The sequence below is a fragment of the Ictidomys tridecemlineatus genome, chromosome 2 (genome assembly GCF_052094955.1).
Source record: "Ictidomys tridecemlineatus isolate mIctTri1 chromosome 2, mIctTri1.hap1, whole genome shotgun sequence".
Classification (NCBI taxonomy): Eukaryota; Metazoa; Chordata; class Mammalia; order Rodentia; family Sciuridae; genus Ictidomys; species Ictidomys tridecemlineatus.
Window position 1 is genome coordinate 162588978 of NC_135478.1, and position 12485 is coordinate 162601462.

A 12485-nucleotide genomic window follows, 5' to 3' on the forward strand; every position below is an offset into this window, starting at 1 on the left:
TTTTGTTTTAAATGACCAGGGACCTCTTCCCCCAAATAAAATATGTTAATGACCAATTACAGATCTAATAATCTCCATTTCTTATTTTCCAGAGTTAAACAAAGGGCCACTGTTTTCAACCTTTTTAAAGATTCAAACTGTTTTTACTTAATTACTCTAATGCCAGTTGAAAATTAAAGCATCCATTTTATTTTAATACCCAGGTCTTACCACCCTCCCTCAAACTAATGTTATTTAATATTGTTTATTTTATATACTTAAAATACAAACATTCAAATACATATGAAAGTGTAAAAGTTGAGACGATAAACCTTTTTGTACCCATCATTCAATTCATCAATTATCAACTCATGTAACAATCTTGTTTAATGTTTACTCATTCTCTTTTGCCCCACCAAGATTGTTTTAATGTTATTTCATCTTTAAATAGTTTAACATGTACCTTTGGGAAAGAAGGATTATTTAAAACACAGAACCACCAGCCTATTAGTTTATTTTAAAATGAATAATAATTTCCTAAGAGCATAAGATAATGCAATAAATATTCAAGGTCTCTTTACTCTTCTGGAGTTTTAAAATTTGTACTTGTTCAAAACATTATTCGAAGAAATCTTGCCCATTACAATCTATTGCTAGAATTGCAAAATCTCTTTTGTTGCAGTTTTTCTCTCCATCTCTGATTTTGTTCTCTACAATTTTTTTTTCCTGAAGAATCAAGTAACTTATCTTGTGTAATTTCCCATAATTCAGATTTTTCTAATTACATTCCTGTGTCAGTTAAAAGTTTCTATTTTTCCTCTCTTTTCTGTGATTTGATGGAAAGATCCAGAGACCAGGTCAGATTTATCTTTGCTTTTTTGGTGAGAGTACTTCAGGCAATGCATTGTACCTCCAACAGGAAGCACATGGTGTCTGCCTGGTTATTATTATTTATGATTTATTGCTGACTAAATTTGTTATTTTATTTATGGTATTAGAGAATTAAAGTTCTGTCACTTTCACTTCATTTATTATGGAGATTCTTCTATAAATATCTCTCTGTATTAACTAGGCATCCTGAGGTATAGTTTATATACAGTTATCTTCATTCTTTTCCTTTATTTACTACTTTTCAAAATAAAAGATTAGTTCCCAGCATACTCTAAATGTGACCAGTGAATATTCTTTTTTGTTATCATTGGTCACATTTTTTTAAGAATTTTTAAAAACCGTTTTGTTCATTTTAATTAGTTATACATGACAGTAGAATACATTTATGCACTTTGATATATTATACAAAGATGTACGTATAACATGTACTTCTTTCTGATTGTGCATGTTATAGAATCATCACATTGGTCATGCAGTCATATGTGTACATAAGGTAATAATGTCTGTTCATTCTATTATCCTTCTATCCCCATATCCCTTTCCCTCCCCTCACCTCACCTCCCTTCATTCCTCTCTACCTAATCCAAAGTAACTCTATTCTTCCCTAGTGCCTGCCTCTTTATTGTGAATTAGCATCTGCATATCATCTGCCCTGTTTTTTTGGGTTTGACTCATTTCACATAGCATGATATTCTCCAATTCCATCCATTTACATGCAAATGCCATAGTTTCATTCCTCTTTAAAGCTGGGTAATATTCCATTGAATATATTGAAGTTATATATATTTAACCATTCATCTATTGAAGGACACCTAGGTTGGTTCCATAGTTTGGCTATTGTAAATTGAGCTGCTATAAACATTGATGTGGCTGTGTCACTGTAGTAGGTTGATTTTAAATCCTTTGGGTATAAACTGAGGAGTGGGATAGATGGGTTAAATGGCGGTTCCATTCTGAGTTTTCTGAGAAATTTCCATACCACTTTCCACAAAGGTTGCACCAATTTGCATTCCCTCCAGCAATAGATGACTGTACCTTTTTCCCCACATCCTCACCAACATTTATTGTTGCCTATATTCTCAATGATTGCCATTCTGACTGGAGTGAGATGAAATCTTATAGTAGTTTTGATTTGCATTTCTCTAATTGCTAGAGATGTAGAAGAGCCAAAAAATTCCACCAGAAAACTTCTAGAACTAATAAATGAATTCAGCAATGTAGCAGGATATGAAATCAATACCCATAAATCAAATACATTCCTACACATCAGCAGTGAATCCACTGAAAGTGGAATTAAGAAATCTACCCCATTCACAATAGACTAAAAACAAAATTGGGAATCAATCTAACAAAAGAGGTGAAGACGTCTACAATGAAAACTACAGAACACTCAAGAAAGAAACTGAAGAAGACCTTAGAAGATGGAAAGACTTCCCATGCTCCTGGATAGGCAGAATTAATGTTGTCAAAATGGCCATAAATGTTATATAGATTTAATGCAATTCCTATTAAGATTCCAGTGACATTCTTTATAGCAATAGAAAAAGCAAACATGAAATTCATTTAGAAAAATAAGAGACCCAGAATAGCCAAAGCAATCCTTAGCAAGAAAAGTGAAGCAGGAGGCATCACAACACCAGACCTTACACTATAGTACAGAGCTACAGTAACAAAAACAGCAAGGTGTTGGCACCAAAATATACACATAGATCAATGGTATAGAATAGAAGATACAGAGACAAACCCACACAAATTCAGTTATCTCAAACTAGACAAAGATGCCAAAAATATTCACTAGAGAAAAGATAGCCTACTCAACAAATGGTGTTGGGAAAAATGGAAAGCCATGTGTAACAAAATGAAATTAAACCTCTTATCTCACCCTGCATGAAACTCGACTCAAAGTGGATCAAAGACTTGGGCACTAGAACAGAGACCCTGCACCTACTAGAAGAAAAAGTAGGCCCAAATTTTCATCATGTCAGATTATGTACTGATTTCCTTAACAAGACCCCTACAGCTCAAGAAATAAAATCAAGAATCAATAAATGGAAAAAAATGAAACTGATTATATACAGATGACATGATTGTTCAGGTAAAAAAATGAAGAATTGATGAAAACCTATTTGAATTAATATGTGGATACAGTAATGTCATTGAATAGATTACACTGTGTAGGATATCTTGTAAAATGTTGGATAAAAGTAGTGATGTGGACATTTTTGTCTCATGTCAAATCTTGAGAAATTTTACCAGTAAATATTATCTTTCTATAAGAATTTTTATGTTTTTGAAGTGGAGTCTTACTACAATGCCTTGAACTCCGGGATTCACTGTATTGCCTTCAACTCCTGAACTCAAGTGATTCTTGTGCCTCAGACTCCTGAATAGAATTTTTAAAAATTCCACTGGATTGTAATTATCAAATGAATGGAGTTAACTTGTTTCTCTTTTATTAAAGGTTTCATCACAAATGGGTGATGAGCATCATGAAATTAATTTTTGTTTTTATTGAGATGACTGTGTAATTTTTTTTACTTAATTCTGTTGCTGTCATGAGTTAATTGATTAATTTTAGAATTTTCTTACATTCTTGAAAAAAATTCTCTTGATGCATTATCACTTTCTGCAACTTGTATTTGGGGTAAAAAATGGGAGTTCATAACCCACTTGAATCAAATGTATGGAAGATGATATGTCATGAGCTTTGTAATGTTTTGAACAACCAATTAAAAAAAAGAAAAAAATAAATAAAATCCATGCCCCAAACTAGAAGCAAGGAATGAATTATATTACAAAGAACCATCTTGCCTTTTGAATACGTTACTATTAAAAATCACACTGTGGATTATTAAAAGTATGTCTTATGTCAAGAATTTTAAAAAAATTATCACTTTTATATGTCCTGAAATTTGCTTAACTTTTGTGTTTAAAAAGAAAAAGAGAAACACTTTGCATCAACAACAACAACAAAAGACAATAAATGGGATAGATTCAAACTAAAAAGCTGCTTCTCAGCAAAAGAAATAATAATATGAATAGAGAGCCTACAGAATGGGAGAAAAATCTTTGCCACCTGCACCTCAGAATATTCATCTGTAGGATATGTGAAGAACTCAAAAAAACCCACCACCAAAAAACCAAATAATCCAATGAAACAATGGACTAAGGAACTGAACAGACACTTCACAAAAGAAGAAATATAACTAATCAACAAATATATGAAAAAAGGTTCACTGGTCACATTTTAAATATATTTGCTATATCTAACATGACAGCTATTAAACCTAGTTCAAGTATCACACTTTTCCCACTGGGAGTCTTTTTAAGTTAATTTATATCTTCTTTGACCCATCTGAGGTACTCTTCAGTAGCATCCTAATGTTCTCTATAATAAGAAATACCAAACTCATTATGTGTCATAGACCTGGAATTGGTCATTTTTTCCAGAATTCTGAGAAATATGAGAAGTAATAATCTGGGTGCTTATTGTTAAAGGGTGTCTATTGCTATTGGGTTGGCTATTATATCTTTATTCAGTTAATTGAGGGTTTTTTTATTTAACAAAATACATCATAAGTTCTTATAGCTGTTCTCTAGTAACTTTTATTACTCTTGTTGCTTACCTGAATTGATCTTCTGCATAGACCTCTAATATATCTCCTGTCTCATATTCTCAATTCTTAAAAAGCCTATGTAAACATTCATTAGCTTTATCTCATGATACATATACACAATGGACTCAGAACAAAACGATACTACCAAAAATATGATGAATAATATTTAAGAATTTTTTGCTGTATTTTTTGGTACTTAGGTTATATCTTAGCTGGCATCTATACTAGAGTTGTATTTGAAAGTCACTTAAAATATTTTATGAACAATTATTCTATAAACTCAATGCATAGTTAGGTTCATTTATTTTGTATTAGCTTTGTAGAATGAGCCTTTAAAATATTAAAATTGTTATTTTCATTGTTTCAGTGTCAAATATATAAATGAGATATGTTCAGAGAAGTCTATTTTCTTTCTCTGTTTTCTTGATTCCATTCCTCATCTGACTTATAGGGAATGCTTTGAAAAAAAATTAATCTTCCCCTCAGTATTTTATTTGGTATTTAGAAACGTTCACATTTTTGCTCTAATGATTATTTTAGACTAATGCTCTTATATAATAACTATAATCTCTTTCTTCTTGTATGTTGTCTTTTGGTTTCTTACCATAAACATTGTTGAAAATAGCAAATGACTTATTTCTTCCTCCCCATTCTCTCCCAGTGTTTGGTTTAAAGCATTGTGTCTTTTCAGTTGATAATCATAAGGTAGTCTTTAATTTTGATCCACATTTTATAATCTCTCCCCAGTCTTCACCTTTTTTTGATAGCTATAAGGACATATTGTTGTTATACATTTTCTCTTTTATACTTATCACTTGGCTTTAGTGTTCCAGGTAAATATTCTTTCAGTATTCATCACTAGTCATAATGTCATTGTCACTTTAGTTGTGAGGAGCCCATTTTTAGAAAATGCCTGAGAAAGAGTTCATGGGCACTAAATTCTTCAAAATCTTGGATTTTTATCAATTTAATCATGGCTTTTATCCTCGCTGTCATTTATGTTAAATATAACATCATAGCCTCATGTTTTCCCCTTGAATTTCTTATTTTTTTTTAGTTTTATTGATTTTATTTTTTTTAAATACAGGACAGCAGACTGCATTACAATTTTTATTACACCTATAGAGTACAATTTTTCATATATTTGTATATAGAGATGTTCACGCCGATTTATGACTTTATACATGCACTTTTTTGCACTACAATTCTTATTATACAAATATACCACAATTTTCCATATCTCTGTTTATATATAAAATATATTGACATTCAATTTGATTCTTCATACGTGTACTTTGGATAATGATGTCCATGACATTCCACTGCCCTTGCTAATCCCCTGACCTCTCCCTTTCCCTCCTACCCCTCTGCCCTATCTAGAATTCATCTAATCCTCCCATGTTTCCCCTTCCTACCCCTCTGAGTCAGCCTCCTTATATCAGAGAAAACATTTAGCATTTGATTTTTTGGGATTGGCTAACTTCACTAAGCATTCTCTTCTCCATTTACCTACAAATGCCATGATTTTATTCTCTTTTAATCCTGAGAAAAATTCCATTGTGTATATATGCTACATTTTTTAATCCATTCATCCACTGAAGGACATCTAGGTTGGCTCTACAGTTTAGCTATTGTGAATTGTGCTGCTATAAACATTGATGTGGCTGTGTCCCTGTAGTATGCCGTTCTTAAGTCCTTTGGGTATAGTCAGAGGAGAGGGATAGTGGGTCAGATGGTGATTCCATTCTTAGATTTCCGTGGAATCTCCATACTTCTTTCAATATTGGCTGTACCAATTTGCAGTCCCACCAGCAATGTATGAGTGTACCTTTTTCCCCACGTCCTCTCCAACACTTATTTTTGTTTGTCTTCATAATAGCTACCATTCTGACTAGAGTGAGATGATATCTTAGAGTAGTTTTGAATTGCATTTCTCTGATTACTAGAGATGATGAGCATTTTTTCATGTATTTGTTGATTGATTGTATGTCTTCTTCTGAGAAGTGTCTGTTCAGGTCTTTGGACCTTTTGTTGATTGGGTTATTTGTTTTATCAGTGCTTAGCTTTTTGAGTTCTTTATATACCTTAGAGTATTACATTGTCTTCTGTCATAAAATGTTACTTTTTTAAACTGTTGATGATGTGATATCTCCCTTAATAGTCAGTGACTGATCTTTTTTGCCTGTCTGACCAATGAATTCTATTTTCAAAAGTCATATTACTAGTATAAATGTACTTGTTATCTGTTCTAGTTCTAATTTCAAGTTACACATTTTATTGAAGTCTATGCTTATTTCAAAGTCTTTAGAATTTTTAAAATATTTGTTCAGCTACATTTTACATCTTTTCACTTGTATACATACAATCTTGGATCTTTTTTTGCTTATGTCTGTCACTATGTTGAATCTTGTATATATTTTCACTTTTTAATTTTTAGAATTTTTTCCTTTTGATATCCTATTTCTCAATGTTATTCCTTGTTTTTATTCACTCTTGTTTCTCCTAGTTTATTCTTCTTTCTGAAATATTTTCCTTTTATTTATAAATCTTTCCTACATTTTTCTTCCAATATTTTCAAGTTAATTTTTTTTCTCTAATTAAATTCTGAGCTTTTCTACATCAGACTTATTAAGTTAATGTAGCTGATTTTGAAGTATTAGTTTTCATCTTTGCAGGCATCTCTTTTTGATGTTCATTCATTTATAGGATCATTATTCTGCACTTTATTTTTACACATAAAATTTGAGCTGCTGTATCATAATCTCTTTCTGTTACCCATGTTTAAGTGTGATCATTTGTCTTCTCTTTTTAAGAGAAGAAGTAGGGGAGGATAGTTCTGCTCACCTCACAGCTTCAGAATTCCTTCTGTTACCTTCACAGTATTAATAAACATGAACTTGTATTTTCTGAGATACAGAGCTTCTCCTCCTCACTTCCACTGTCATCTGGATGTTTTTTTTTTTTTTTTTGGTCATTTCTTTGTTTTATTCAGTTTGAATTCAAATCTCAGTAGTTCCCTTGAAGTTTGGACTTTTGTTCTAAAGGGAAATTTCAATGGTTTAGTTTTCAGATTTTAAAAGTCCTAGACCACTCTAACACCATCTGACATCCCATGGTTCTGTGGCCCTGTAAACTGTAGCCCATGAAGTATCTTCTCATTTTTGGCCACTTTTCTCAGTTTGGCCAGTTGAGTGTTCAGACCAACACTGTTGGTTTTCTGGGTCTGAAGATTCATTAAAAATCCTCTTGTTTTTTCTTGTACAGTTGCTGATCCCACATGGGTCTTGTTGCTATTGGTGGCTTCTATTTCCCAGTTTGCATTTTCAGATTTGGGGGATACCCCACAGTTACATTTTTCTAGAAATACTTAGTGGGATTTTAGTTTTACTATTCCAGTTATTCTTTTAGGTATAATGGAAAGTGGTGGGACTCAGACACATAATCAGAAACTTTACTGCTACTATCATTTTTCTCAAAGCAATGTCTTAAACATATATTCTATTCAGCAGTTCTGATACAGAAGAGTTACATGGAAAATTTCTTTCAGCAACCATCTAACTCGGTTTTATTAGGTAAAATATTACATATCTATTTGAATTTGCTAATCAAAAGCTATGGGAGTTGTGTTCTAGGAAAATAACATGCAAATTAGTCAGTCTTGCATTTTAGATGGTGCACTAAAAAACACATGGAAAACATAGTGAGGCTTGAATTTGACAGTCACCAGTATCACTAAGTGGTTTCCTAGTCTGAGTTGCAACTTCAGTGCTGGGCATTTAGTTGGTACCTGGTAAATCTCATGAATTATGAGTGAATTCACTTGAGTTCTGGTACTGACCTTGCAAATAGTTATGTACCAAAGAACATGTGGAAACTGCCTAACACATTATTTTCCTCACTATGCATATCCAGTTATTATTTTTGTTTTCCTTTTCTTACATATGTGAAATTCCTGTTGAAGGGGGTTTAAGGCCATGATGACAAAGATTGCATTCATGTGTGAAGGTATGTGCATGTGCACTCTTGATGGTAGGTGTTGGGGCTTAGATTTGCTGATTTGTGAGACCATGTACATGCATGAGGACATGCAAGTATTCACACATGATAAAACATGTTCTTGCCTACACCATTCTCCCTCTCTCATCCCATGTTAATTATCTACATTTATCAGAGCATTTTAAGGTAATTTACAATTTAATTCAAGATTTAAAGGGTTAAAAATAAGCTACAGTGACTAACTTATTTATCTATGAAATTTCTGACAATCCAGGCCTCTGTCATGAAAGATTCTGGTTGGGAGATTATCATTTGACTTTAGAAGAATCTCAGACAACATCAGCAAAGCTTGAAAATGGCAAGAACACTTAACTGAGGCTTTTGGTACAAGCTTAGCTAGAGCAATGATAAGACTGGTGATTAGGAACAAGAAGAGGAATAAAATGCCAATTTCTAGAAAAGATAACACTCAAAACAATCAAAAAAAAATGAAGGCTGACAGGCAATTGATTTTTTTTCAGTTCACTTCCACTAACCATAAGGCAATAAAACTGGATAAAGGAAAAACAATTGATGGTTGCCTGGCTTTGCCTAATAGATAGAACAACCCAACAACCCGATAGAATCCAGGAATATTCTTTCCTTTTCTTTGTATTAGCTTCACAGACTGGATTTGGATCAAGCAAAAAATCTGGGCAAACTGTGGTTAGTGGTAGAGATGTTGCATTTTAAGGTACCCAGAGATCTTTTCTCTGTTTTGATTCCACACTTCTTGCATCCATTTGGTGATTCATTCTAGTAAGTGACCAGGACAGGGAGTAGGAGAGACTAATGATTCCTTAAACCTTGCAGCAGCTGTAAACATTTCAAATATAGTGTTGTAGGTAGGGGCTAAGGTAATAAGAATTTTGGTAGCACTATATGTAGGATTTTCAAGATGTTAGATATTATGCTTTACAATTTTAGGATTTTAGAGATCCAGAAAATAAGCGTAGAGAACATTATACTTAGCAGAGTAGAATATGTAGTTGAATACCTACTAAACACCAAGAATTGAGTATTGAGCACAGGCATGGTAACTTGTCTGCTCTTTCTGCTGGCAAAAGTTGAGTCTGAATAGAGGTCCTGACATATACAAGTAAGTATAGAAACAACCAACCAACAAACCAAATGAAGAGCAACATGAGCCTTAAAAATGAGCAATATTAACAGTGGAAGCAGCAAAATCAGAAAACAAGAGCATCATCTTAACTGCTTAGAAGAACACATCATTGACTATCATCTATTTTCAGAATTCACACAGGAACTAACAATAAAAATGTGTTTTTCTTCTTCAGGGTATAGGAAGGAGATGAGAGATGTTTTGTGAAAAATTGAACAAGTAAGGAAAATAAGGAGACCGTTAGTTAGCAAAGGAAAGCTTTCTACAAAAATTCAATAGCAGAATTAAAACCTAAATTAGAGAGCACAAAGCAGAACCATATTCTCAGAAATAAAATCAGCAGAGGAAAAAGGTGAAGTTATCTATTCTATGAAGGAAAGTACAGAGAGATTACATCACAGCACAGACAATAATGGTAGGATAACAGAACAAAGTTCCAATCTAGAAATTACAAGTGTTTCTGAATTAGAATTGGAGTAGAAATGGAATTTTAAATCACAACAAAAAACTTTTTTGAACCAATATGATATCTGAGAATAAAAACTTTAAGGACCACCCCCGATAACTGACATAAAAACCAGAGGAAAGATCTATATAAAACTTATTCCACTAAAAGATTTTAGAACAGTTAAAGAAAAAGAAAAGTATGTTCTTATTTAATCACCTTAAGTGATTATTGTCCACAAAATACTAGAGATCTGTTTGATATTACACTGCTGTGGTGTATAGTGACAAGTAAAACAAGAGCTTTAAAAATAATGTAGTTTTATGGGGAAGCATAGGAGTTGATTTAACCTGTGGTCTTCAATATGTAAATGCAAAGAGAAGAGTCTATAAGGTATGCAAAGAAAAGATATATTATCTACATACTTTTGATAAATTAAAGACCAATGAAAAAACTTAAAAAGTAATAACCTTGAGTCTTCTCATTTATTTGATACACAATTAAGGAATTGATTGAATTAAGGGTTGGCACATCATTTCTGTTATTTGGATTCAAATCTGAGGGTCCAAATATTTTGCTAAATCATTCCTATCTTGATACTACTCCCTATAGAAAATCATTCTGGTTTGATGTTGAGAGCCACAGCCAAAGGGGCCCCAGCAAACTTCCAGCTACCAGCAAACTTCCAGCTGCCGGCTGATGATTGGCTCACAGCAGCCCCAGCAACATCTAGCTGATTGGCTCCTCCACGGAGCTGCTCATTGGGCTGTTTCCCTGCCCTTCAGACTGCCAGCTGATGATTGGCTCTCAGCGGCCCCAGCAACATCTAGCTGATTGGCTCCTCCACGGAGCTGCTCATTGGGCTGTTTCCCTGCCCTTCAGACTGCCAGCTGATGATTGGCTCACAGCGGCCCCAGCAACATCTAGCTGATTGGCTCCTCCACGGAGCTGCTCATTGGGCTGTTTCCCTGCCCTTTCAGACCACGGAGCTGCTCATTGGGGGACTTCTTTGGCTCCGCCCAGGCAACCCAGCCAATTGGCCTCAAGAGCAGGAGGATTGTGGGAGGCTTGTGTGGGTGAGAGGCTTGTGGAAGCCGGTGGTGGCAGTTGGGCTCTGAGGGTTTTTTCCTGAGGAGCTGTTTTGTTTGGCGTTTGTAGTTCTAAAAATAAAGTTAGTTTCTTTTGACAAGTGGCTCCTAAATTGTGCACAGCCAGACTGCGGCAGTTTGATTTGGACTTAATATCATAATTTTTAAAATTTGTTCTTATTATACATGATAGTAGAGTGTATTTTGACATATTATACATATATGGAGTATAACTTCCCATTCTTCTGGTTGTAGATGATGTAGAAGTACATTGGTTGTGTATTCATATATGCACATAGGAAAGTAATGTTGTAATGTCTGATTCATTTTACTATCTTTCCTATTCCCATTTACCCGCCCTTCCCTGTATTCCCCTTTGTCTAGTCCAGAGTACTTCTATTCTTCTTTACCCACCCTCCTCATTGTGAGTTAGCACCCCTATATCAGCGAGAACTATTCAGCCTTTGAATTTTGGGGACTGGCTTATTTCACTTAGCCTGATATTCACAAGTTCCATCCATTTACTGGCAAATGCCATGATTTCATTTCTCTTTATGGCTAATATTTCATTGTGTATATGTACCACATTTTCTTTATCTGTTCATCTGTTGAAGGGCACCTATGTTTGTTCCATAGCTTAGCTATTGTGAATTGAGCTGCTATAAACATTGATGCGGCTGAATCACTTAGTATGCTGATTTTAAATCCTTTGAATATAAACTGAGGAATGGAATAACTGGGTCAAATGGTGGCTCCATTCCAAGTTTTCTAAGAAATCTCCATACTGCTTTCCAAACTGGTAAAATAGTATTCCTGTACTTAAATTCTAAATCACATGATTGATTCCACAATAAAGGCATAATCTTGCTTTGTTTGAAAATCATCTAAAATACTTTGGCTAAAACTATAGGTAAGTACATACATTAACATATGTAAATATGTATATAATCAAGCATATAAGTAATCTATATTTTATAGGTATGATTATAATGATGTCTGCTTCATAGAGTAGAGTGATGGCAGCTTTGTATGGTAACTTAATAATGGTCAGGGAGGGTCTGAAATGTGACTGTTGGCCCTCTCACAAGGAGGACACTAGCAGAGGGCTGTGTCTGCCTGCAGAAACGGAGGAGTGACTTTTCTTGATTATGATCCAAGTCTTGTGCCTTTGGGGCTGAGTCCCTTTCTAATTCATTCATCTAGGAAGGGTGTCATTTTCTATTCCCATGGAGGGACCAAACAGTTTAGCAGTATAATACTCTGTAGAGAGAATTACTAAATAAACTACTGTTCCTTTTCCTCAGACA